Raw genomic sequence first — 23,395 nt, forward strand, 5'->3', positions numbered from 1 at the left:
GGGATGGCAGTACCTTGGAGAGTCAGAGGAGGATGGATGAGGCTGGCACCCACAGAAAACACTACAATCCTAAAAGACAAGGGTGGGACTAAAAATGGTGGTGACAGAGTGTGTCAGAATACTGCGTCCTCTACTGGATGGGTCTGTGACCTTGTGAAATGGCCCACGTGTGCTCAGTAAGGCTGTCACTAAAAAAAGAGACAGAGACTGGAGTTGTGGAGTACTCCCATGTCAGGGGACCTGCAGGAGCTCCCTGAGGGAGGCAGGACAACATGATCGCCAACAAAAAGAGCTGGTATGGTAACAGAGGACAGCAAGGACATTGCCAGGCTCTAACTTGGTCTTTAGATAACACTGACCTGGAGTGGGGTCAGAAAACGTTCTTGAAAGGTCAGATAAATATTGAAAACTTTACCCACCATGTCGTCTGTGCCGCAGCTGCTCAATTCTGCAGTCACAGCATGCAAGGAGCCACAGGCAGACCAGAGTGATTGAACGCTTGTGAGTTTGCTTCAAAATGCTTTGTTTACAAAGGAGCAAGAGTTTAGTCTTGACACCTGGCCATACCAGTGCACACCTGCCATGAGGAAGAAGGAAGAAAGGAAATCCGGTTCCTTTCATGGTTCTCTTTATTGGACACAAGTCCGACTTAGGGGCAGTCCAGATCAGAATGGATTTGGTAGATGTTTATAGTCTGAACTAGCAACCCATTCTCTATGGTCATCTTGCCCCCAAAGTAACCATTTATGAAACAGGTTTTGAAAGGACCCCCTGGCATGTTAGCAGGCCAGCTACATTTCACCCTTCAGTATAGACGTCTTCCTGACCACTGGCCATTTGTCCTTCAAACCTTCAGTCATCTCCCATTTTCCATCATGGTGTTTTAGCTTGTTGAATATGTACTGCAACAGACCTTCTGCCCAGGAAGTGTCATCTGTAAGCACTGGAGCAGAATTCTCTTCCCAGACAAGAATCTTGACTGACATCAGGCAGACTTGCACACACTTTTAAATGTGTCTTGTTTTAAAGTAGGTCAGACTTCCCAGTTGGCACCACAGAAGATGGCCCAAGTGACTTTTACAATTTTGCCAAACTGCAATTTTGTTTGACAGAATTTCTTCTAGAAAATGCCTGGGCAAAGGATTAAATCTCCCTCATGATGGAATTTTATAATGGAACTAGAAATAAACCCTTAAGTGCCAGCAGCATGTGTATTAATATTTCTGCAGGTAAACACTAGAGTGACATATTTCATGTTAAACTGACTGGTTTTATATTTGAGTGACCTGGGTAGGAGTGTGGCCAGAGAACTGAAATCATTCATCACATATTACTTTTACAAAATAGATTGTCAGTACTTCATTTTCCTAATTTATGACTTTGATCGGTAAATCCTCTTAGCTAATAAAAAATATTTCAGATTACTAATATTCACATAGTATTGTTAATATAGAGCCCACTGGCCATGTTGTTTTGGCATAATGTGTTTACGATTTACTCAAGAGGTTGTGAAAGGTTCTGTAAAGTCTAGCTCATTTGAGTATATAAAATTACCATTTTTTATTACAGCTTTTTATTTATCATAGTACATAAAATGATTCTGAAAAACCTCCAAAGAATGCTGAAGTGATATATATTTTCCATTGCAGTATACAATTAACATTTATTGCAAATGCAGATTTTTATGATAAGTAAACTCTGATAGTATTATAACAGATACTTTTTACTTTATTCAGAATGCAATATATCACACAGTTCTCAATTGCTTTTAGAGTGAGGCCCTATATATTTTAACATTGTCATGCAGGCAATAAATGAAAAGTTATTGCAGATCTAAGACATAAAAGTTATGTTTCATTCCATCTCAAAGAGAAAGTCTATAAACAAAGGTAGGTGCTACAAATTTCTGCAGACCTCTCATGACACAAAACCATATTAAATGCAGATTTGATTCTCTTCCATGAGTCTTTAAGGGTCTGAAGTTCTGTAAAAAAATAATCACTAATTCATTTGGTTTGAGCTGCTGTAGTTTGACATCTATCTGCCTCTGCCTCTTTTTGAATACTCTGATACTCCCTCCCTGGATTACATTGATCTTGCCTGCTTCTGCGTTGGCTTTCCCAATACAGGCTTCCTCCAGTTTTTTGTCTCTGCTCATTTGTTTTCCTTTGTAACTTTTATCTAGAGCATTTAGCGTGGTATGTTGTACATTATAAATTCCCAATTGTTATTAGCTGGTCTTATTTATGTTAGTTTCCTGTCATTACTGTAACCAATTACTGTAAACTTAGTCACTTATAAAAACTCACATTTATTGTGTTACAGTTTTGGAGAACAGAGGTCCAACAGGGGTGAGTGGCGACTGACATCGAGGTGTCTCTCCTTTTGGAGATTCAGATCCTGGTCTTTTCTGGCTTCCATAGGCCACTTTCAGTTTTTCACTGGTGGCTTTTCCCATTGTCTTCAATCCCAGGTCACAACGTTTGAGATGCCTCTCTGACTCCCTCGCCTACTTCTTTCTGTACATCCTTTCTTCTTTGGCCTTAAACACCCTGCCTTTCTCTTTAAGGACCCTTAGTATCACATTTGACCTTCCCATGAAGTCCAAGACAATCTTCCCATCTCAACCTCTTTATTTTAATTTGATTTGCAATGTCCCTCTTGCCGTGCCAGGTTACAGGTTCCCAGGTTTCAGGGATAGAATGTGGACTTCTGGGGCAGATACTGTGTTTGCCACACCAGCATTAGGCCCAAACTCTCTCTCAAACGTTTACCTCATTGTTCCCAGCACTCCAAGGACATTTACTTCTGCTTTCCTGCCTCCATCTCAGATTCGAATTTCAGCATGACTGCTTCTAGCTCCAGTGCTCCTCTCCTCTTCCTGTTTCTACTGTTTCTTCTCCTGATCTTTCCTGAAAATCACGTTAGTTTTTCATCATCCCAGCTGAGGATCTTTACTGCCTTGGTTTTCTGAGGCTGTTGCAGAGGAAGACCATTTTATTATTCAGCAGCTCTTTCAAGATATGTCGGAGGTTTGGGGCGTCACCATAGAGGTGAGGGCCCCATAAATGGAGAATTGTTTTCTTCTTCCTGTGGTGGAGCATCCGGACAGGGTCAGTGGATGCTACTGTGGACTGGGATGCCCATGACCCTCCCTTGTCGGGAGGGCAGGGTCTATCTGTCAGTCAGCTCAGGCTGTGCATATTTGGAGAGCCTAGGGTGTGCACAGGGGATCAATTTGGTGAAAGTGAAGAGAGGAGGTGATCCCTAGGAAAGAAAGTCATTGTAGATGGACGTTTTCTGCAGATTCAAAGGGAGGGACATTCCAAATACAGAAGAGTCTGTGACTCAATTTCAGCAACCTTTATCTCCTCAGTTCCCTAAAATCAGAAGTCATAATGCAGTTAAAGGATCAGACTTGAAGAAAAAAAAATAAGATACTGGAGAAGTACCTGTGAAGTGTGAGGGGGACAGCACAGAAACAGGCTGAGTTCACAGATACTGGGTTCCCATATCTGTGTACAAAAAAAAAGAGGAGGAAAACCTTACAGGAAGAAAGAGTGCTGCCCAGCTCTGACAACACCATGGCCATGGTGATAGGGGTGCTCAAGCCACAGCTGCCAGTTGGAGAAAGCTCTGCACTACCCTGGGGGGCGTAGCCAACCCCCACAGGACTGCAGGCAAAGGCTGGGGTCAACTGTGTTCTATGTGGTGGGTTCTCCTAAAATGACACCTGAGTGGAACATCTCTGTCTGCCAGAGTCATCTCCTGGATTTTTTCCATATTTATGTATTCATGCACACTTAGGAAACAACTCAAAATGATTTTAATGTGATTTCTTCATTTTATTTTTCCTAACAACCATTCCTATGTCATATAGACAAAAATCATCATAATCTCTAGAATAATAGAACACTTTAACAACATTTAAATGTTACCAATATTAATTTTAGAATTAAAAGAAAGCCTATAAATATAGTCTTACATATATTGTTTTATGTTGAATATTTTCAGTTAAAATTACATTTGGGTTATTGGTTGCACAAAGCTATTGTCCCTGTATTCTCGTTGCTCTCTGATGTTCTCTTGTATGCATTTACCAGACTGTAGGTTTTTTGCTGCAGATTGTGAGTTCTCTCCATCATCTGTTCTCATTTTAACATAAATTATTTTAATAAGTTGACTTCTTAATTCAAATGCCCAGTAAAAGTGTTGCATGTTGGGGAGCCGTAGAAGTTTCTGGCTGCCTCAGGAAAGAGAGAGGGCAGCCATATTGATTTCACATATAGAACACTTTGGAAAGAAGAGCAAAGTCCCTTGCCTCCCTTCAAGCATGGTAAGTCTGTGGGCATTGGGGATGTTACCTAGGTCTGGATACTGAGAGCAGCAGAAAGACCCCAGAGGGCTATAGATAACAATAGCTGCTAGTTTTAACTGTTACAGAATAAATTCAGCCTACTCTATCAGCATTATTTGTCTTTATAGTTCATTCATTACTGTTGTATTGGTGGTTAAATAGGAATCAGTTTAGGCATGAGAGTAACTGCTGGGTGGAGACTCGCAACACATTTTATTTTCATACAACTCAGTAGACAGCTTCATATTTCACAACCTAGCGCCTGACTCATTAGACCTTCATGAAACATGCTCTACTAACATGACTGAAAAATCAGTTCAACCTTAAAACTAGATTTCTGAGCGTTCCTTTCGCAGTTCATTGGCTGATCTTGGGAGACACTGAGCATTTGTGTTTGCCTTGGGAGTGGAAGTCAGTCATCAGGCTTCATTTCCAAGTTCTTGGCAAGCTTTCTCCATTTTGGCCTTTCACATGCCCTAGGCTGTACCTGAAGTGCTCTTATTCCTTTTATTTGCTGAGAGTTCTCTTGTCCTTCCATGTTTGTTCTTTAGTCATGCAAGACTGTCACCTGTCACTCTGCTTCAACCTATTCTAGTTCTCCTCCAAATCACACACATTGGCCCAGTCTGATCTGTATGATGGTTTCCTGTCCCTAACCCTACCACATTCAAAGATCTTTAACCATCAAAATGATACATTAAATTCCTTTGAACTTGTCACCTAGTAGTTATTTTTATTTGTACCTATTTTCCAAAAGTTCTTTCAGGAAAACATTACATTATTTAACCAGTACGGTAAGGTCAATACAACTGTAAAAAAAAAAAAAAAAAAAAATTAGCAGAGAAGTAGGAGTCCAGGAGCCTCCCACAGCCACTGTGCTTCAATACCCACTGACATCTGAACCATCTCAGCCAACTAGAACCAAGCAGCATGGTATTATTTAGCCCCTGTTATTGCAGAGAACAAGAGCTCTTCTGCATAAAGTTGTTTTCCATAGGCCCTGAAGTTCATGGACACACTCATAGCAGACTTTACTTGCATAGTCAGTAGCATGAATTCATTCTTAATTAACAAGTGTTGATCAAGGACTTATTAAATGCCTTTGGATGCTTCAAGAACTTGGAAATGAAGCCTGATGACTGACTTCCACTCCTAATTTGAGGAGAAAGAGGAACAGTTGGAGTAAAATTAGCATTACTTGTTTATCACATGATAGGAAGACAGATAAGTAAATAGATCATGACTTCTCCGGTGATAAATGCATTCCCTGAAAGATGCCTTGGGTTGCCCTATGTAAGGGCCCAACCGAGATAAAGACCTTTAAGGAAATCTTCCTTGAGGAGTTGATTCCTGATGTTGGAGAGAAATTTTTGCAGACTCTGTGGAAGTCAGCAGAATGCGGTTTGGTGTTTGTTAGTCAGGTGTCTGTCACTGTGATCAAAATATCTGACAAGAACAACTTAGAGGAGGGAAAGGTAATTTTGACTCAAAGTTCTAGAGGCTGCTCTGATCCTGAGATTGGCAGAACTTGGTGGAGAGGTACTGCTCTTTTCATGGTAGCCAGGAAGCTGAGAGAAGGCAGGGGGAAGCTACTGCAAGAAGATATACTCTTCTACAACATACCCTCAGGGACTCACCTCCTCTAGCCCTGCCCTACCTGCCTAGTGACCACCCAGTCAGTCCATCAAAAGTAAGATGGATGGTTAAGATTGCAGCTCGGACAATCTAGTCATTTTACCTCTGAATATTTCTGCATTAAGTTAGGAGCTTTGGGAGGGCACTGCACATCCAAACAATAACAATGCTGAAAGTGAAGGAAACAAAAAGAGAGGCTTTGAGAGACTTTGAGCAGGGACTTGGCCCTGAAGGGACTCCTACTGAGTTTAAGCAATTATGCATTATTCCTAAGAAGATAGAAAGTTGTGCAAAGATTGATGTCAGAATTGCCTTGATTCTGTTGGTAATTTTGAAATAGCATAGAATGCACAGTACAAAAGTACAGGCTAAAAGGGAGGAAGACCCAGGCCAGAGGCTGTTAGGAGGCCTGTGGAGTATAGGTGGTGCTGAGAGCAATATCATGGCTCCCAGAGGGTGCTGATCAACTGTTTCCATCATAGCAGAGAAGGAATGCAGAATCATTTCATCTCTTTCTCTTCTAGAACCACAGCAAAACCACCCAGCATGCCTTTGAAGCGAAGGTAATTTTGTATATTTCAGGTCTCCTGGGAGAAACTGACTTTAATCATGGAATTTATTTCTCTCTCCCCAACTTTTGTTAGAACTATCCTATGCTTGGATCTTCAATGAATATTCATCATTTGTTGAAGAAGATAGTCAGAGATTTGTCTCTCAAGAGACAGGGCACCTCTACATTGCCAAGGTGGAGCCATCTAATGTGGGGAATTACACCTGCGTAGTGACAAATATGGTGACACATGCCAGAGTGCTGGGCTCCCCCACTCCCCTGATGCTGCGCTCTGATGGTAGGAAATGTTTCGGTGTCCTCTGACTGCAAATAGGGTCCTGACTACAGGCAGAAGCGAGCTAGGAAAAGTGAGAAATATATCTGGAAAAATTATCACTCAGAGGGGCAAAGATTATTGATGAGTAGGTGACAGAATTAATTACATAAACCCTAGGTCCTTTACATAATCCTTACTCAGGACCTCCTCCATAGCTTTCATAGACCACTGTCAAATGGAACAGGGGTTCCTCATTTAAATATCATGAAGAATTTCAAGATGGCAGCAGGGGAGCACTGAAGCAGGCCTGAGGACACAGAGCTGGGACCCAGGTTTTGTTCCCATCAAGCCCAGGAAGTCACCTGCTCTGACTTGTCCACTGGAGATTCCTAAAGTGCTGAGTATTTTGTTAGAGATTAAAAGGCATCACTGAAAAACAAAATTAAAAATCTGCTTCATCAACACCTCCATGGCTGCTGTTTTAAGAGTCTGTGAAGCAGCAGTGGGAACAGATTTGCTGCCCCTTAGCTAGGGACCCATTTTAACTAAGTCACATCTAATAGGGCACAATGCCAGAACACACAGTATGGAAACACCTTCCAGGCCCTTAAAATTGAGTTTGACCTCTCCTGTTTATTAAGTCACCATTTCTTGACTCCAGGGAGCCATTTAATAAGTTTAAGGTTGGTGTCTATGCTACTGGGGTATCATGAAGTAAATTTTACACTATAATTTTGGTTCCTAAGGAAGTTTCAGTAAGTCTCAATGCATTCATTGTTTATTTCAGTTTGACTACAAATGTCCACATTGAATACAGAGTGACAGAAGCCTCCCATTTTCTACAGTATAAAATGTACGGTGTTCCCTGTAGTGGGACAACTTGTAAATACTTATGAATCTGAGAATTCCAAGTTCTTAAGTGCTTATTAATGTTGCATGTTTGAGCCAGGTTAGCACCAGTGAGTAACTTAAATCACTGCAAAAAGTTAGTTCCCCATGGAGCAAAATAAAGTTTTATTTAAGAAAACAAGGCAATTTCAAAGGCAGGACTATCAACTTAATATTCTGCATTCACAGGTGTGATGGGTGAATAGGAGCCCAAAATTGAAGTTCAGTTTCCGGAAACTCTCCCGGCAGCTAAAGGTTCAACTGTGAAATTGGAATGTTTTGCCCTTGGAAAGTAAATTTTGTTATGTTCATTCTGTGTGCTCTACCACTGGGTTGCTGTAAGAGATTGGGGTGGATTGTGACAGGTTACCCTTTACTTCTAAAATTTACTTACATTTAGAAGGAAGGAAATAATGCAGGAAAAAATATGCATATATAGTATACATATATAATGTAATTTGAAATTTTCAAGATGATTTGGAGAAAATTACTATGGCTGTCTAATTTCATGAACTAAAATGGTGTTCTTTCTCATGTCCGTTTGTTGTATTATATATTTTAGGCTTTATTTTTTGTTTTTCCTGTAAATCATGAATTTAGTCAAGAAAACTGCAGTTTATTTTTGTTAAAATATCAACTTCAAGGGTTAAATCTTTTGGCCTCATGTGTGTAAGTGAAAACTGGAATGTTATACATTTGAAACCCACCACTTTGGATCTATCTTAACCAAAGCTTTCTTTTTTCAAGTCCAAAAGGCTTCCAGACAATAGCAAACCAATTGATGGTTTTCTTCTTAGCCCTGTACCCCAGATTAACTGGAGAAGAAGTGATGGGATGCCTTTCCCCAGCAAAATCAAATTGAGGAAGTTCAATGGTGTGCTTGAAATCCCTACCTTCCAGCAGGAAGATGCAGGCTCCTATGAATGCATCGCTGAGAATTCACGAGGAAAGAATGTGGCCAGAGGGCGTCTCACCTACTATGGTGAGCATCCCTGGCTTGGGCAAATTGGATTTGCAAATTGTGGGGAGATTGTAGCAGAATCTCCTTTTTTAACTTGTTCTGCATTTTATTCTTTCTTATTCTTCTCAGTGAGGATGGACATCTGTCATGGCAGGAAGGAATTAAAAAGAAATAAAAATATGCAATAGGTTGGATATTTATTTCCTTTGCATTTTAAAATAAATCATATGGTAATGAAGTATTTTATACTTTTTTAAGAATGACCTTTTATACCCTTAATACATTAGAGAGAGATCTCCTTTCTGTCTGCTCTCTTCTCTATGAAAGGAGGTTTTATACCTTTCTTTCTTGTCTTTTTCTAAGCAGAAAAAATTGCCTACTGGGAAGAATTACAATTACTGTATCAGAGAATCCAAATAAACTCAGAATCTTGTTGAGTTTATCAGTATTATTTGGTCCTGTACAATAAAGTATTTGTACTCTATTTGCTGCCTTTAATTTGTAATCACATTTATTTGATGTACTGCTCAATTTGGATAAGGAAAGAATAATAATGTTACCCTTATTTGGAGTCTCTTTGGAGGAAAATTAGATTGTCTTTTTCTTTTCAAAATTCATTTCCAATTTCCTTTTGTTTTAAAAAAATTCAAGCCCCTTGGTTTTGATGAAAATATGATTTGGAAAGTATAAATACATGGTTTTACAAATTGCATCTGTAAAATACATATAAATGTAAGCTCATTGAATACAAATTTGCAATTTAATCATTAGAGACATTGTAAAAACTAGTGTGCATTCACCAATTTTGTGAAAGGCAAATTGGATTATGGTCTATTTGTTTTGGAAACTGAGAACTGAAGCAGTGTGCAGTGTCCACCTGGTTAGCACACGGGGATGTTACAGGGACAAGTGGGGTACACAGACAGTTACTGAAATGGTAGGACTTCTCAGGTCCCCATCAAAAATCTGAAGTCTGTGAAAGCAAAAGCTCTGACAAGATCCATACTTGTTATGTTACCTTGAGCTTTTATGATCTGTCAGAGATGAAACACAGACCTGAACTAGTAGCGCAAGTTCTTCTGTCTTCTGATTGTCTCTTCTTTGACATAAGGAGTTGGGTATGGAGGGAAGCATCTTGGGTGTCCAGGTCTCAGTTGGTGGGACAATGTGGAAATGGTGGAAGTGGTGAGAAGATGAGCACTTAACTTACATGGCTGTACAGCTCAAAGCCCCCACAAAGGAAGTCACCTTTGTTCCTACGTAGGCTAGTGTCTTTTTTTGCTCCCTCCCAGGAAAACAAGTGACTGTGGAGAGAGTGCACAGCAAAGTCCAGCTGTCTTCATGTTTCAGCAGTGTCTTTACCTCTCTGTAGCAGAATCCCTGCCTCAATCATAAAGCACTATATGTCTCAGATGATGGGAAACAGGAATTTGTTATCAGACTGTGGCTCAGTCTCTTATTTTTACTTTTCTTTCCTCATTTGTCCTTTTCCTTTTTCCACAAGTTGGCATCTGCCATAATCCAAAATGGCCACAAACAGTGTGGAGCAGACCAGGGGCAGGAGGGATGAGGTGTCTAGCCACCTGCTCCTCAGATCTCATTGGCTGCATGTTTACCCATAAAACAATCACTGTAACGGAAACTGAATTAGACAATGTAAGATCCTCCTTCTGGAACACAGTGAAAGGTGAAGTTTCCTTGGGGTTTATGGGAAAGGTGAGCAGAGAGAGAATGAAAACATGAGGTTATTTGAGAAATAAGAAAAAGAAGAAAACAATTCACAATAGAAAACCAATATCATCTGCTGTACTTCATAAAGAAGGTAGACTCTTGCTTTAGTCTGTTTTATAGATAATATGATATGTACCTAAGAAATAAATCAGAAATTAAATACATAGAGTTTCACGGAAGTTTCCATTTTAGAAGACTAAGATTGTGCATTCAATAAATGCCATGTAGTTCTCTGTCTGTTCTAATATTTCATGTAAAACGTGGTCTGATAAAATATTTGGATCTCATGTGATGGATAAAGGAGGAAACTGTGATTAATGTGACAGTTATAATCCCAGGGTTGGCTTGGTCCAGCAAATGATCCTCCCATTTGGAGAAGAAGAATACTAATATATACATTGCTTGGAAATTTTTGCTGGCAACTCAAATCTCCGTCAAAATCTTACCCATGAGTTTATTTGAGATCTCATTCCATTTCAGCATGGTAATTCCTGAAAAAGGAAAACGTGTTGTAATATAAAGTGGAGAGCAGTGATTTTGGACTGAACTATACTTCATATTGGGCAAGTAGTTTTATATAAAACAGATAAAAAACAAAAACAAAACAACAAAAAATAAACAAGAAAAAACTTAGGGTGGTACATTTTTGGTAAAAGCTAAATAGCCTGAGTTTCATTTCAATTTCATTTACAAAAAAGCAATTTTATGAGATAGAAATGGAGAGACAAATCTTCCCATGGTCGCAATTAAATAGAAATAGATAAACTGTTCCTCCATATGGGGAATGCAAATATGACTCCACAGTTCACATTGCATGCATAATGCAACATGAAACCAGTAAGACATCTCACCTCCCAGTTTGGGATCTAGATTGCAAGCTGAGACTTGGCGGAATACACTGTGTATATTGAGTGGCTTCCATGGCAAGTGGCACATTGCTTTCATCTGTAAAAAGAATTTCCAAATACCTTGTAAAACATAAATGGAAATGATTAATCTACTCGATCCAACTGATTTGCATACATAATTTAAAGTTGCATCAGTTTCTTCTCTTTCCGGTAAAAATATCATATGATTCAAGTGAAACCAATTTATCCATCTTTTGCTGTTTCATTTTAATTCACTCAGAGGTTCCTGAGACATTCACTGGTTTGTATTTAATTATGAGTTATTTGTAACTTGATGGAAATTGTTTTACTCAGTTATAGAAATTTCTTTCCTATGAAAATTAATATTTAGTTCCTAATGAAGACCAGCATTTTACCGTCAATCACTTATTAAGTTGTCATCACTTGTGATCTCATGATTCAGAAATACACTTGAAAAAAATCAACTTTGTGTACCTGCATTACTCTCTATTAATAGACACCTGAAGAATATCATACAGATCGCAGAGTTTGGAAAACTGAATTAGAAGCTTAATGAATTTGGCTTAGGGAATGAGAGATTGCAGCATCCATCTTCAAATTTTATACGTCCACTCAGTAGATACTTAGTGGATTAAATATGATTCTGTCTTCCTGGTCACTTTAATCTGTTACCTGGAGCCTAATATTCATTTATATTTACCTGGATACGGCTTTTACTTTTTATTTGCTGTTTGCTTTACAGCAAAGCCTCATTTGGTTCAGCTCATAAAAGATGTGGAAATGGCTGTGGAGGAGAGTCTTTACTGGGAATGTCAGGCAAGTGGAAAGCCCAAGCCCTCCTACCGGTGGTTGAAGAATGGAGATGTCCTGGTGCTTGAGGTAAGACAGCCTGCCTGTCATTCTGCCCTCAGCCTGCTCTGTGTTACCTGAATGCTTTCTCTAGTTCCCACTACCAAAAGTGACTCGTGGTTTTCACTCTTTTTCTTTATATCTCAGGAGTGGAATGAATGGAGAATAATAACCCAGTCAAGTACCCAGTCTGCCAATGAGAAGATATTTGCAACTTTGCATATTTTCATTGGCTAAGGGTGATTTGTGGTTTCGTGAACTTAGTCTATAAAATAATACACTATGCTTTTGGTATTGAAACCAGAGAAGGTATTCTTTTATCAAATAAAGAAAGTTTTTCTGTTTTTCAACTTGTATGGCCTCTGGAGAATAATTGTATCTATTACTCGGTTGCCCTGTTACCTGAGCACTGATTTTCTGATTCACCTTCGCTATGTAATCTTGGCTCTTTTTTTTTTTTTTTTTTTTTTTTTTTTTTTTTTTTACTAAGCCAATTATGTTCCTTTGCATTTCTAGACATAATTATCCATACTTCTTTAAAAAACCCTGGTAAATATGTGTGTTTTCAAGAACACTTTTTATACAATAAATTTATAATTTTCCAACTCACACGGTTTTTAAAAACTGTAGTGAAAGTCTTTTCAGTTGATACAATGGAACACCCTTTAAAGTATGAAACTTTAACATGGGTTAAAAATAAAAGGACTTCCATATTTTACTTCTGGATTTATTATTTATTTTACTAATGTACTTTGGGGCTGTATGATGCTTATTCATATTTCCAGTGTGTCTCTCATCTTTCAAAGAAGGAAAAGGTTCAATTTCAGGTGAGCCCGCTTAATACACTGAGGAAAAGGTAGACATGTTGTGTCTGATTGAAATGGTAGTGAGTAGTGCTCATTTTTTCTTCTAAAATTTTGCTCATGCGCAAGACATTTTTGTTATTGTCTAGGAGAGAATACAGATAGAAAACAGTGCCCTTACAATATCAAACTTATATGTGACTGATTCTGGCATGTTCCAGTGTATCGCAGAAAACAAACATGGCCTCGTCTATTCCAGTGCTGAACTCAAGGTTGTCGGTAAGACCAATTTTCTCTGCTCTTCATTGTTCTTGAATCCTTCCTTCTTGCCAGAAACTGAAGTATGTGCTTTACATATTGGATTCCTGCATCTAGTAACACTTAGAGTGTCAAACATGATTATTCAGGGTTTCTAACCAAAGCATGCATTTGAATGATTTCTAAGGAAAAGTAGTGATGAGGGACAAAATTAGAAACCAAAAGTTGAAGTAAATCCACAGAAGGAAGAAAGTGTTGGCCTGACCCATCTCTGTCCAGCTCCAGGTTTGTGGTGAAGGAATGCTTCTTAACGCAAAAGTGATCTGGGCCTTTCCTGCTGATGGGCCATCAAAGCAAATACCAAAATTGAAATCAATACCATTTGATTGCAAAGGGGTTGCTTTTGTCTTTATTCTCGTCCAACACTGGACATACTGAAGCCTTAATTAGCCAAGGTTTCACTAACTGAATTATGAATTCTTTTCTTCTTGTTGCACCAGATGTAAGAGGAGAAATTATATGTTTTATCATGTTTAGGGCAATTTTCCCAAAGGACATTTACATTGCAAATGATGGAAAAATCAACATTTTATCCTGTTTTGGCATAGCATAAAATAGGCAAAGAAAGAAGAAAGGGAGGTAGAGGGAGGGAATGAAAGGGGGAGGAAGGAAGGAGTTCATCAGTCTATGCAATTTAAATGGAGACTGCAGATTTCAGCCTAACTTGATCTAGGGTGCAAATATCATCATGGGTATTAGGTTCCATGTGAAGTTTCCCAAGAAATTGAGTTTATTATCATAGTCAATCCATGGGGAAAAAAATGATGGCTTTCTTAATAGCTTAAGCTCAAGCCATAGCCCTGCGATCAGTGGCCTCAGGTAGCCTGATTTGAGTCATTATGCATCTATCTGCTTATCACTGACCAATCCTTATGGCCAGAGGACAATAAGGCCCTGATTGGGTAGCTCATCGGCTTTCAACAGAACACAGTCTTGCTTCAAAGTGTATTTGGAAATGCCTGCAGATAGTATTGGTGGTTGTAAGTAGGGGGAGGGATGGGGCCCTTGTGTGATATTAGCATTTGGTGGATGGAGGACAGAGAGGCTGCCAGCACTTGTACAGTGCACAAGACTGCCTCTGCACAAATGGTTATCCAAGTGCTGTGCTCTGGTAGTCAGCAGAGGTAAGTCCTAACCTGTCTTCATGGGATGAGCTTTTAAAAGTTTTCTGTACTAAGTGATCTCCTTTAGTTCAGTGAGCTATTTTAAAGCCTTTACAGTCAACATTAAAAATTCCTACAAAAAGTAATTGTTTCAAGATTTAGGGCCTGCCCCAAACACCATAGCACACATTTCTTTTTTAACAGTGAAACCCCATGAGTGGTGCACCATAAATCAAATAAATCTGGTGCCAACATCATGCCTGTCACCTTAAATCTAAACACGGCTGTACTGTCAACCTTTCAGATTTACAGGAAGTTAAAAACATGATCCAGTGCTCATTAAATCGATGATCTCTCATTCTCTCTCCTTTCATTCTTTTCAGCCTCTGCTCCAGATTTTTCAAAGAATCCCATGAAGAGGTTGGTTCAGGCCCAGGTGTGCAGTCTGGTGAGCCTGGACTGTAAACCCAGGGCCTCCCCCAGGGCGCTGTCTTTCTGGAAGAAGGGGGACACAGTGGTGCAAGAGCAAGAAAGGTATTCTCTTGTCCACACAAGTGGCCGCCGACTTCCTTTTCATATTCCGTAAGGTCACAGCAGGTCTTCCACATGAGCCTCAGTACCGTAGCATCTCAGTTGGCCAGGAGGTGTTCAAGAATCAGCACAGTGCTAGTTTTGTTCTCTGATACTCTCATGGTGACAGTCGCATGTTGGTGGAGTCTGAAAACAGACAACCCCTCATCGAATCTCTACCCATATAGAAGCCTGTCTTGTAGCAAGGGGTTTCTTCCCCAGTCCTCTGGGGAAAACCAACCAGAATGGTAAAGGAGTGCCAGCCCCAGAAGCAAGGCAGCATCATGCAGAACAAAGAGCAGATGAAAACACAACAGCCCATGCAGAGATCTATACACACACACACACACACACACACACACACACACGCTGCTGGCCCCTGTGCTGAATCATACACAACACGGATGTTTCCTTTCAGCCAAGGCTTACTGGTTTGTATAATAGCATTTAAATGAAGAGGTAGAATGACCTGAGTTAAAAGCACAATTCAAGAGCCCCTGGGCCTGGCCTCGCATTTTCCTTCTGCCTTTTACTAGCTCAGTGAAGTGACCCCATCTTTCTGGGCCTCATTTGTTAGTGGAAATGATGACAGTTTATGCCTCATGTTGAGAAGATTATATGGACAAACTGCATAAATATTCATAAAGCACTGAGATCAATCCCTGGCAGAGAATAAGCATATGTCCTAGCCGTTATTACTATTTATTAAGTACTTACTATCTGCCAGATACTGTGCTCCCAGCTTGCAATATCACAGTAACAACCCTGAAGGGCCCGTATCCATAGGTTGAAACCACGTGGCTATGTTACAGCAAGTGGTAAAAGGTAAGCTTTCAGATAGAAAGATTAACTTGAGTTAGTTGTATGGGTCCAAACTCACCTGAGTCCTTAAAGGAGGAAGAGGAGGACAGAAGGATGGCCAAGGAGATTTGATGTTCAAAGATGTGATGATCCCAGACAGATGGGAGGTACAAGAAGGATCATCGTGCGTGTGGCTGGATTGTAGGTTGTAGTAGGCACCACTGGCACAGGAACAGGGCCTTGGCTTCATGACCTCCAGGGAGTGAATTCTACTAACAGTCCCAAGGAGCACAGAAGGTTCTAGAGCCTTGGGAAGGAGCTAGGCTCTGCTAACGCCTTGATATTGGCCCACTGAGAACTAGACTGGACTTCTGACCTCCAGAACATTTGAGAATACATTTGCCTGAGTGTAGGCCCCAGAGTTTTGGGTAAATCATTACACCAGCAACAGGAAGCTGAGCAAACAAATTATCTCCTTGAAACATCTCTGGAGCTAAGGAGGAAACCAGAACTTAGAGGGATTGTGTGATTTGCTAAAATGATTCTTTAGTCTTCTCTGATTGACATCTGGGCCTTTTTGACTCTAGGGTGAAACCACTGAGCCTTTTCAGCCTCACTGTTTGTACAGGATTCCAGAATCTTATAGGTGATCTGAAGTGCTGAAGCAACTCCCAGTGATTACTTTTGAAAATGAGAAGAAAAAAAAAAACATGCAGTAAAACCTCAGGACAACATACTCAGATCCCTTTTCTAAAATTGCAAAGTCCTTTTGCAGGCAATCCAGTTGAACTGCTTGTAGATTATGGGCCCAGAGAGATTTTCCTGAGTCAGTACCCCACAGCATGTGCAATGCCACCATTCCTTGACAGCAAACAGCGTCCTAAAAGGCAAGCACAGGGGGACCAGGCAAAACTGGGACCCAAGTGGGTAGACCCAGTCCAGCCCAGTGTGTGCCACACAGAAGAGATTGCTGGAACAGGAAGCTAATTAGTGATTTGGAGTTTGATTTTGTAAACTGGTTTCAATAGGACAGTATAAACCAGTTCCTTTGGACTGTGCTAGAAGCTAAGTCTTCTGAACAATTGCTAACTATGTTGTGGGGACATTTTAGTAGTTTGATTGCATACATGAATTAGAGAGCGATTATTTTCCTGGGACTCTGTGGGTTACACAACAATAAAGCCACTTGTCCTCACAGTAGTATACAGAGTAGGCAGAGGTTCTAATCTTAATTTTAAAAGGGGATTTTAAAAAGATTAAGAGATTTAGCTAAAGACATAAAGGAGAGATTCACTCCCACAATGTACAGGGATGTTGTAAGTTCCGGAGTCTAAACTGGAATTTCTGACTTGGACATGTACAATCCTTAGTTTTTTTCATCTGTTAAATATAGACAATAATTCTGAGCCTCACCTAGTTGTATAATATAAACCTTTAGCATAATGACATTGGTAGAAACATTGATCATTAAGGATAAGGTTATGCTACAAATAAGTGTTGAAAGTAACACTGGCTGAAAAAGGAGTTTCTTGAGTGTTGTTTAGGAGTTCAGTGGTTCCTTGGTCTCTCTGAAGGTAGACATCAGGTCTGCCTCGACTCAGGTACACACACATGCACCAGCCCTCATGCTCTGCCACCATCCTCACCTCATGAACCAAGAAGACTGCCTGAGCTCCAACCTCGCACTGACATCCCAGGCAAACACAAGGAGGATGATAGAAATAGGTATACTTTCTCCATTATAAGAGACTTCTCTGAAATCCCATATAGCATTTTCCCTTGTACCTTATTGATCATCAATTAGTAAATTAGTTCCCTGCTATACTGAATAGCAAGAGAAGCTGGGAAGTTTGGGCTTTTTTTTTTCCCCCTTGGAAGGAAATGGCCCAATGAAGAACTAGGAGTACATTTTCCAGGAGATGTGCTTGCCACTGCAGCAGAGTCCCTGCTAAAGACAGATAGTTCTCTGCCCCTTCGGGCCGACTGTCCCTCCACTTAGCATTCTGTATGTCTAGCATCTCTGCTGCACATAATAAGGAGATTTTTCATATAGGAAGGTAAAGTGAGGAGTAAGAAATGTGTTTAAGGAGACGGTCCAAAAAGCTGCAGTCCTTCCCAGAACTATGGTTTGAATTCGTTTCTGTCTCTTAGACAGCAAAAGTATTGACGAGCCAGGGCCTCGATGCTCAGGGAGAAGACTGCTAGAAGCAATTATAGAACAACGTGCAGATCTGACTATTCTCCAAGTTCAGGGGCAAGCAGAGTGGGCTGCAGCCTTCCCTTGACTTGGAAGCCCCCTGTCTTTCCCTCTTGACTTGGACTGAGGCTCCAGCCAAATCAGGGGAGCTCATCAAATGCTAGATTTGCTGTGGTGGTTCAGCGTTGGGCTGCTCCAACTTATAAAGGCTGTTTCTAGTCTCTTTCAGGGGACAAGTGAATTCATTGGGGGACATGTGAATTCGTGGATGCATTTGAGGATAGAAAGGAAGATAAAATTTTTGGTAAAATGTTTGAGTTATTTATAATAAGATTTGAAATTCATTTGATTTTTTTCTCATTAGTTAATTATTTTGATAGGCAAACTTGGATTCTTCAATGAATAAGAGATATATAATCAGTGGGAATCCATATAACTGAGTGGCTATTGAGAGAAAAATGCATTTTGAATAAGTAAACATTCTACTATCTATAGTATCATTCAAAGCCTAAGTCAGATTAAAAAAAACAAAGTTTGAATATGTCCTTTTTTTGGTGGGGGAAGTTCCTTGAAAATAGATGAGAGATAGTGGAACAGAGGTAAGGATTGAAGGAAAGGAAGGAAGGACAGGGAGGGGGGGAGAACTGCAGAAGGAATCTGATCAAACCTGGGTACACAGTGAACATACCACAGTGAGTGCTGCCTTTGTTTCTAACCATAAGGCACGAATTAAAAAAAAAAAAAAAAAACTCCAAGTAAATAGAAGAATGACCAGGATTGTAAAGGAAGGGGAACGGGGTGGGGAGGGAGGAGAGGGTAGGGAAAGGGAAGCATTGGGGTCCAATCAGAGCCACTTAATCCCATGCTTTATGATTGTGTCAGAATGAACCCCAATATTACGTAAAACTGTAATGAACTAATAAGAAAAAACCTTTAAAATTATGTCTTTTTTTAAAAAAAAATTAAGCTATTTTATTTATAATCAATAAACTCTGCTTAAATTCTTTATATGCATAAACCCACCTCACAATTGTTCCATGTCATGAGATTGACAAGAAAGGACTTTTGCAATACTCTATAAAGTGACATGAATTACTTTTTTATGAGAAATGTCCACATATCACCTTAAAAGCTAAAAAAATAGCCACATGCATTTAAAAAGTAGAATTAGAAAAATAATTTTCAATTTTAGTATAAAAATAGATTTGAGGAAAGGAATAAAATCCCATCTATGTAGCACCATTATCTAAAAATGAAAAAAATATATGATGTAAATTCATCTTTATACCTATTTGCTAAAAATAAGGAAGAGACAACATAATTCTTTTTGTATGTGGGAAAAGCAATACAAGAAGTTCGAATTTTTTGCCTAAAAGGTAGTGATCAGCAGAGATGAGATCAAAATTCTACATGAGCTTAAAACACTAAACACTATTCTCTTAGAAGCATTCTCTATAATATTTAATCAACATAAACGAGGAAGACTACTTTCAATTTCTTTGAATGTTATAATCATTGACCAGAATCCTGGCTTTAATATCCATACTACTTATCAGTAATACATCACACCTTTATTTTAATTACTTATTTAACATGTCTTCCCTGCCAGATGACAGGTCCTGGAAGACAGGAAAAGTGTCTGTAGAAACTGATTTTATTTATATATATATATATATATTCATTTAATACATAACATATAGTATATATTGACATATTTTTATGAATTATGTAATTATATATGTACTATATATAATTAATTGTTATATAAGTCACATAATACTCCTGAGTGACTATAATCCACCTGTTTTTAAAGTTTTTATATCAGCACAACAACAGCTTTGAAATTACAAATCAGCCATGGAAATTGGATCTAAGTCAGTGAGTCACTTACTTAGCAATTCCTGAATTGCTTTGGAGAAACAAGGGTTATTGCTCTCAAGTATGGACAGGATGTGAGTTCTGTTGCAACAAGTGTTCCTGCCCATCAGGTCCTGGAAATGCTGTTCTGAGTAGACACCAGGGCATATAGTGCAAACAGTGAGTCCTGAGCTCTTGGAATTATGTTTCTGTGCATTCATTTGGAAATTCTTTGAGTACCTACTTCATGGACCAGACACGAGGTATTTACTTTCTGTCAGAGAAAGCCACACCATCGTTTGCAGCTTTTCAATGTACAGCCAGGTAGCACAGGACGGTTACAGTAAAATTCAGTTTGCAAGGTTCTGGATATGCAAGGCGGAGATCTGCACAAGCATTCTGGAGAAGACTGGAAAGATCCTGGGGTTCTTGGAAGAAGAATTATCCCGGCCAAAGAAATAGCATGTGCAAAGCACAAAGGCCAGGCACAGGATAAAGTCAACAGAATAAAATAAAGGTAGCAGCAGGCTTATCAAATCAAATTTATGTTGGAGAACGGGGACCAGGGCAGCAGTGGGTATATTGGAGTAGGTGGAACCCCAGTTAGCAGCCCTCCACCAGCCTGCACACGAGAGCAGAACAGACAGAGCTAACCAATGGAGGTGGGATTGGAAAGAAGTTTTTAGAAGTCTGAGAAGAGCTTAATGCTATAGGACCTACTCACTGATTAGACTTGAGAGACAGGTAGGCATGGGGGTGAATCCTGGATTTCTGACTTGGGCATCATACATTGTGGTGGACCCATTCATTGTGACAGGGAACCTCCCCAGAGATGAGGGAGTAGGGCTAAATATGCTGAGCTCCATTTGGGATTGGTTGATTTTTAAATTGCATGTTGAAAAGTGAACTGTGTGTGTCTCCATCCATCCATATACACACCTACCATATCATCACCTTTGTGCAGGGTGGGGGCTTAGTGAATGTGGAACTTGGGAGTTAGGGCTGCAGGCATCACAAACATGGAGATGGCAGTCAGTGCATGGTTGTGTTGGAAGGTAGATGTCACTAAGTGGCTTAAAGTATGCATTGTACCCCTGAAGCACTGCACACTCAGGTTTTAACTAGAGAGACCTGTTTTTTTGCAAGCTCAGTTAGTAATTGATTATTAAATAATCTGAAATTTCTAGCCTTCAGGATTGAGCAAAGATCATTTTTGGATTTTTTTCCCTTTGTGTTTGCATCTTCCATTATTGAGTTACATTGCTGCATTTTTTTCTTCCCTGCAGGAAGCATCTTTCTGAATAAACAAAAACGTCTGGCCTCCTGAACATCTGATAATATTTCACCAGGTGTTGCTGTTTTAATGCAACTCCATTCACTTATTCACTTGAATTCATGTGTTTCAAATAAAAAAAGAGTCAAATTAAAATTGGATATTTTGTCTCCATTAAGGAAACGAAAATTGAAAATGACTCTTGGGAATATGAATAGGCCTGGCTTGGGAGAAGAAATAGCCAGTTGGAATATTTTAGAGAATGATTAGCTTGTCTCTGTCATTCACTGGTACTTAAAACACATTAGCCAATTATTTTTAAAAATGAGGGCTTTCATTTCAATGTTATTGCTTATAATAGTAAATATTTTATTGCAATAGCCTCAGTTCAAATGAAAGTCAAAGAATGGCCCATTATATCTAATTAAATACATTAAAATTGTTTTAGATATTCTATGCAGCATTTAATACTATAGAAATTTATGTGCTTTTTAAAGAAGTAGGAAAGATTTTTTCCCAAAAATTTGAGTAGCCATAATCTAGGTAGCATTTTCAAAATGCATTAATCAATTCTTGATGCATGTGTCTAGTTGGGAACTGGCTTTAAAATGCAGTTAGTATTTTATGCTGTTGATTCCATTTATATGAAGGTCCCAGAGAAAGCTCAGATTTCGTGACAGAGAAGAGTAATTACTGCTTGGTGGAGGTTGGGTGTGGGTGAGGAGGGAGAGTCGGGGCCAGGGGAAGCTTCCAGGGAGAGAAAGCTGTTCTAACCCTTGATTGTGATGGTATTTATGTTCGTGACTGCTTGTATTTGTAAGAACTCACAGAACTGTACCTAAAGAGTGACTTGAACATTGTATATAAATTATGCTTAACATGCATGAAATTTTACATTCATTTCATCCTGCTTCCATGAGTAAGTCCATCTAGCAGTTTAGAAGATCAAGAGATGCTCTCCCAGATGGCCACTTGTTCATCCGAGATACCTTGAATGATTCACCAATGGAGAATCTAAACATTTTCCAGGAACCAGGATAATTGTGACAGAGCTGGGACCACTTGGCATCTCTGTCATGACCTTAAAGCTTTGGTGACGATGTGCCTGGGAGATCTGTGACTCTCCAGCAGGTAGTCAGCTGGTACCGCCCCTCGACCACCATCTTGGCCAGATAGTTTCTGTATCCATCCTTCCTCTTCTTTCTGGCTCCCTGGCTCCTCTAATCACAATGGAGTCCCTTTTCCTTCCTGCTCTTCAATTTGCTGGTGCCTTCCCAGGAGACTTCCAGGGCCTCTTCATCCAAGAGCCTGACTCTGTCCCCTTCCCCTTCACCCATGTGTACTCATCTAGAGGGCAGCTCTCCAGCCCATGTGGGTGCTCAGTGAGCTTCAGTTTTTTCACTTGGCTACACCTGAGGTCCCTGTTAAGCCTGTACTCCTGAATGCTTGCCTCCAAGTTCATTTCTAACTCTTGAACTTTGAAGCACAGGGGAGGATTTTCTTTCATATGAACCATGCTGCTGCTTTAAGATACTGTACATTAGCTGATTAGTCATTGACGTTCCTGTCCTCTACTTGGAGGGAGAGTCCTCCATCTGTCCACTAGTTTGTGATATCATTATGCAGTGCTGGGGACTGTGGACCGACCCCACTGGTAATGTATAGATGAATGAGAAATACCAGGATCCCTCAAGGAGCCTACAGTGGGTGTGGAATGTGGAAAACTAAGCCAATGACCAGGATGGATAGATTTTATGATTAAGGTGACCATATAATTTGTTCTACAAATTGGGACATTTTCAAAGGGAAGATGGTACTGTTAGTACTGCCTTCAGGACAGCATGAATAAACTAGGACAGGCAGAGGACACTGGACACTGCTGTCTTGTCCATGAAGCAGCTGCTTATCCACCAGTAAGAAGCACAGAGAAGAGATTCTGTCTCAGCCCTGGGTCCTGGGAAAGCATTCCTCCAGGAGGGACACCTCACAGGAAGTGACATGAAAGGGAGCACAGCAAAAGAGAAGGGGAAGTAGCATCTACACAGAAAGCATTGCTTAGTTAAGAAGCGAGGCCTCTTAACTATGCCCGTATTCCAGTTGTGTCAGTGGCCAAGATCATCTCTCCTGATCACAAAATCTGGAGAGCCTGACTTGAGACCTTTCCCCATAGACACCCATCCCTCTCCTTCCAAGGAGGTGAATGCTGGAGGAAGTTTAAAGGGACAATGGAGATTCCAGGGTAAATGTGTGCAAGAGTCTCAGAGTGGGGAGAAGAACCTCCTTCCCGGTCTGGTTTCCCAACCTGCACCTCCACGTCACCAATGCTTTTTGTGGGGCTGCACATTAGCCTCATAAC

General features: G+C 40.0%; 1 pseudogene; it reads left to right on the forward strand.

Moving 5' to 3' along the window:
* The first annotated feature begins 272 nt into the window (after nt 1-272).
* LOC143387615 (contactin-3-like) overlaps nt 273-23,395 on the forward strand; it is a 93,058-nt pseudogene continuing 69,935 nt past the window's right edge.

Source organism: Callospermophilus lateralis, unplaced genomic scaffold (genome assembly GCF_048772815.1).
Source record: "Callospermophilus lateralis isolate mCalLat2 unplaced genomic scaffold, mCalLat2.hap1 Scaffold_146, whole genome shotgun sequence".
Lineage (NCBI taxonomy): Eukaryota > Metazoa > Chordata > Mammalia > Rodentia > Sciuridae > Callospermophilus > Callospermophilus lateralis.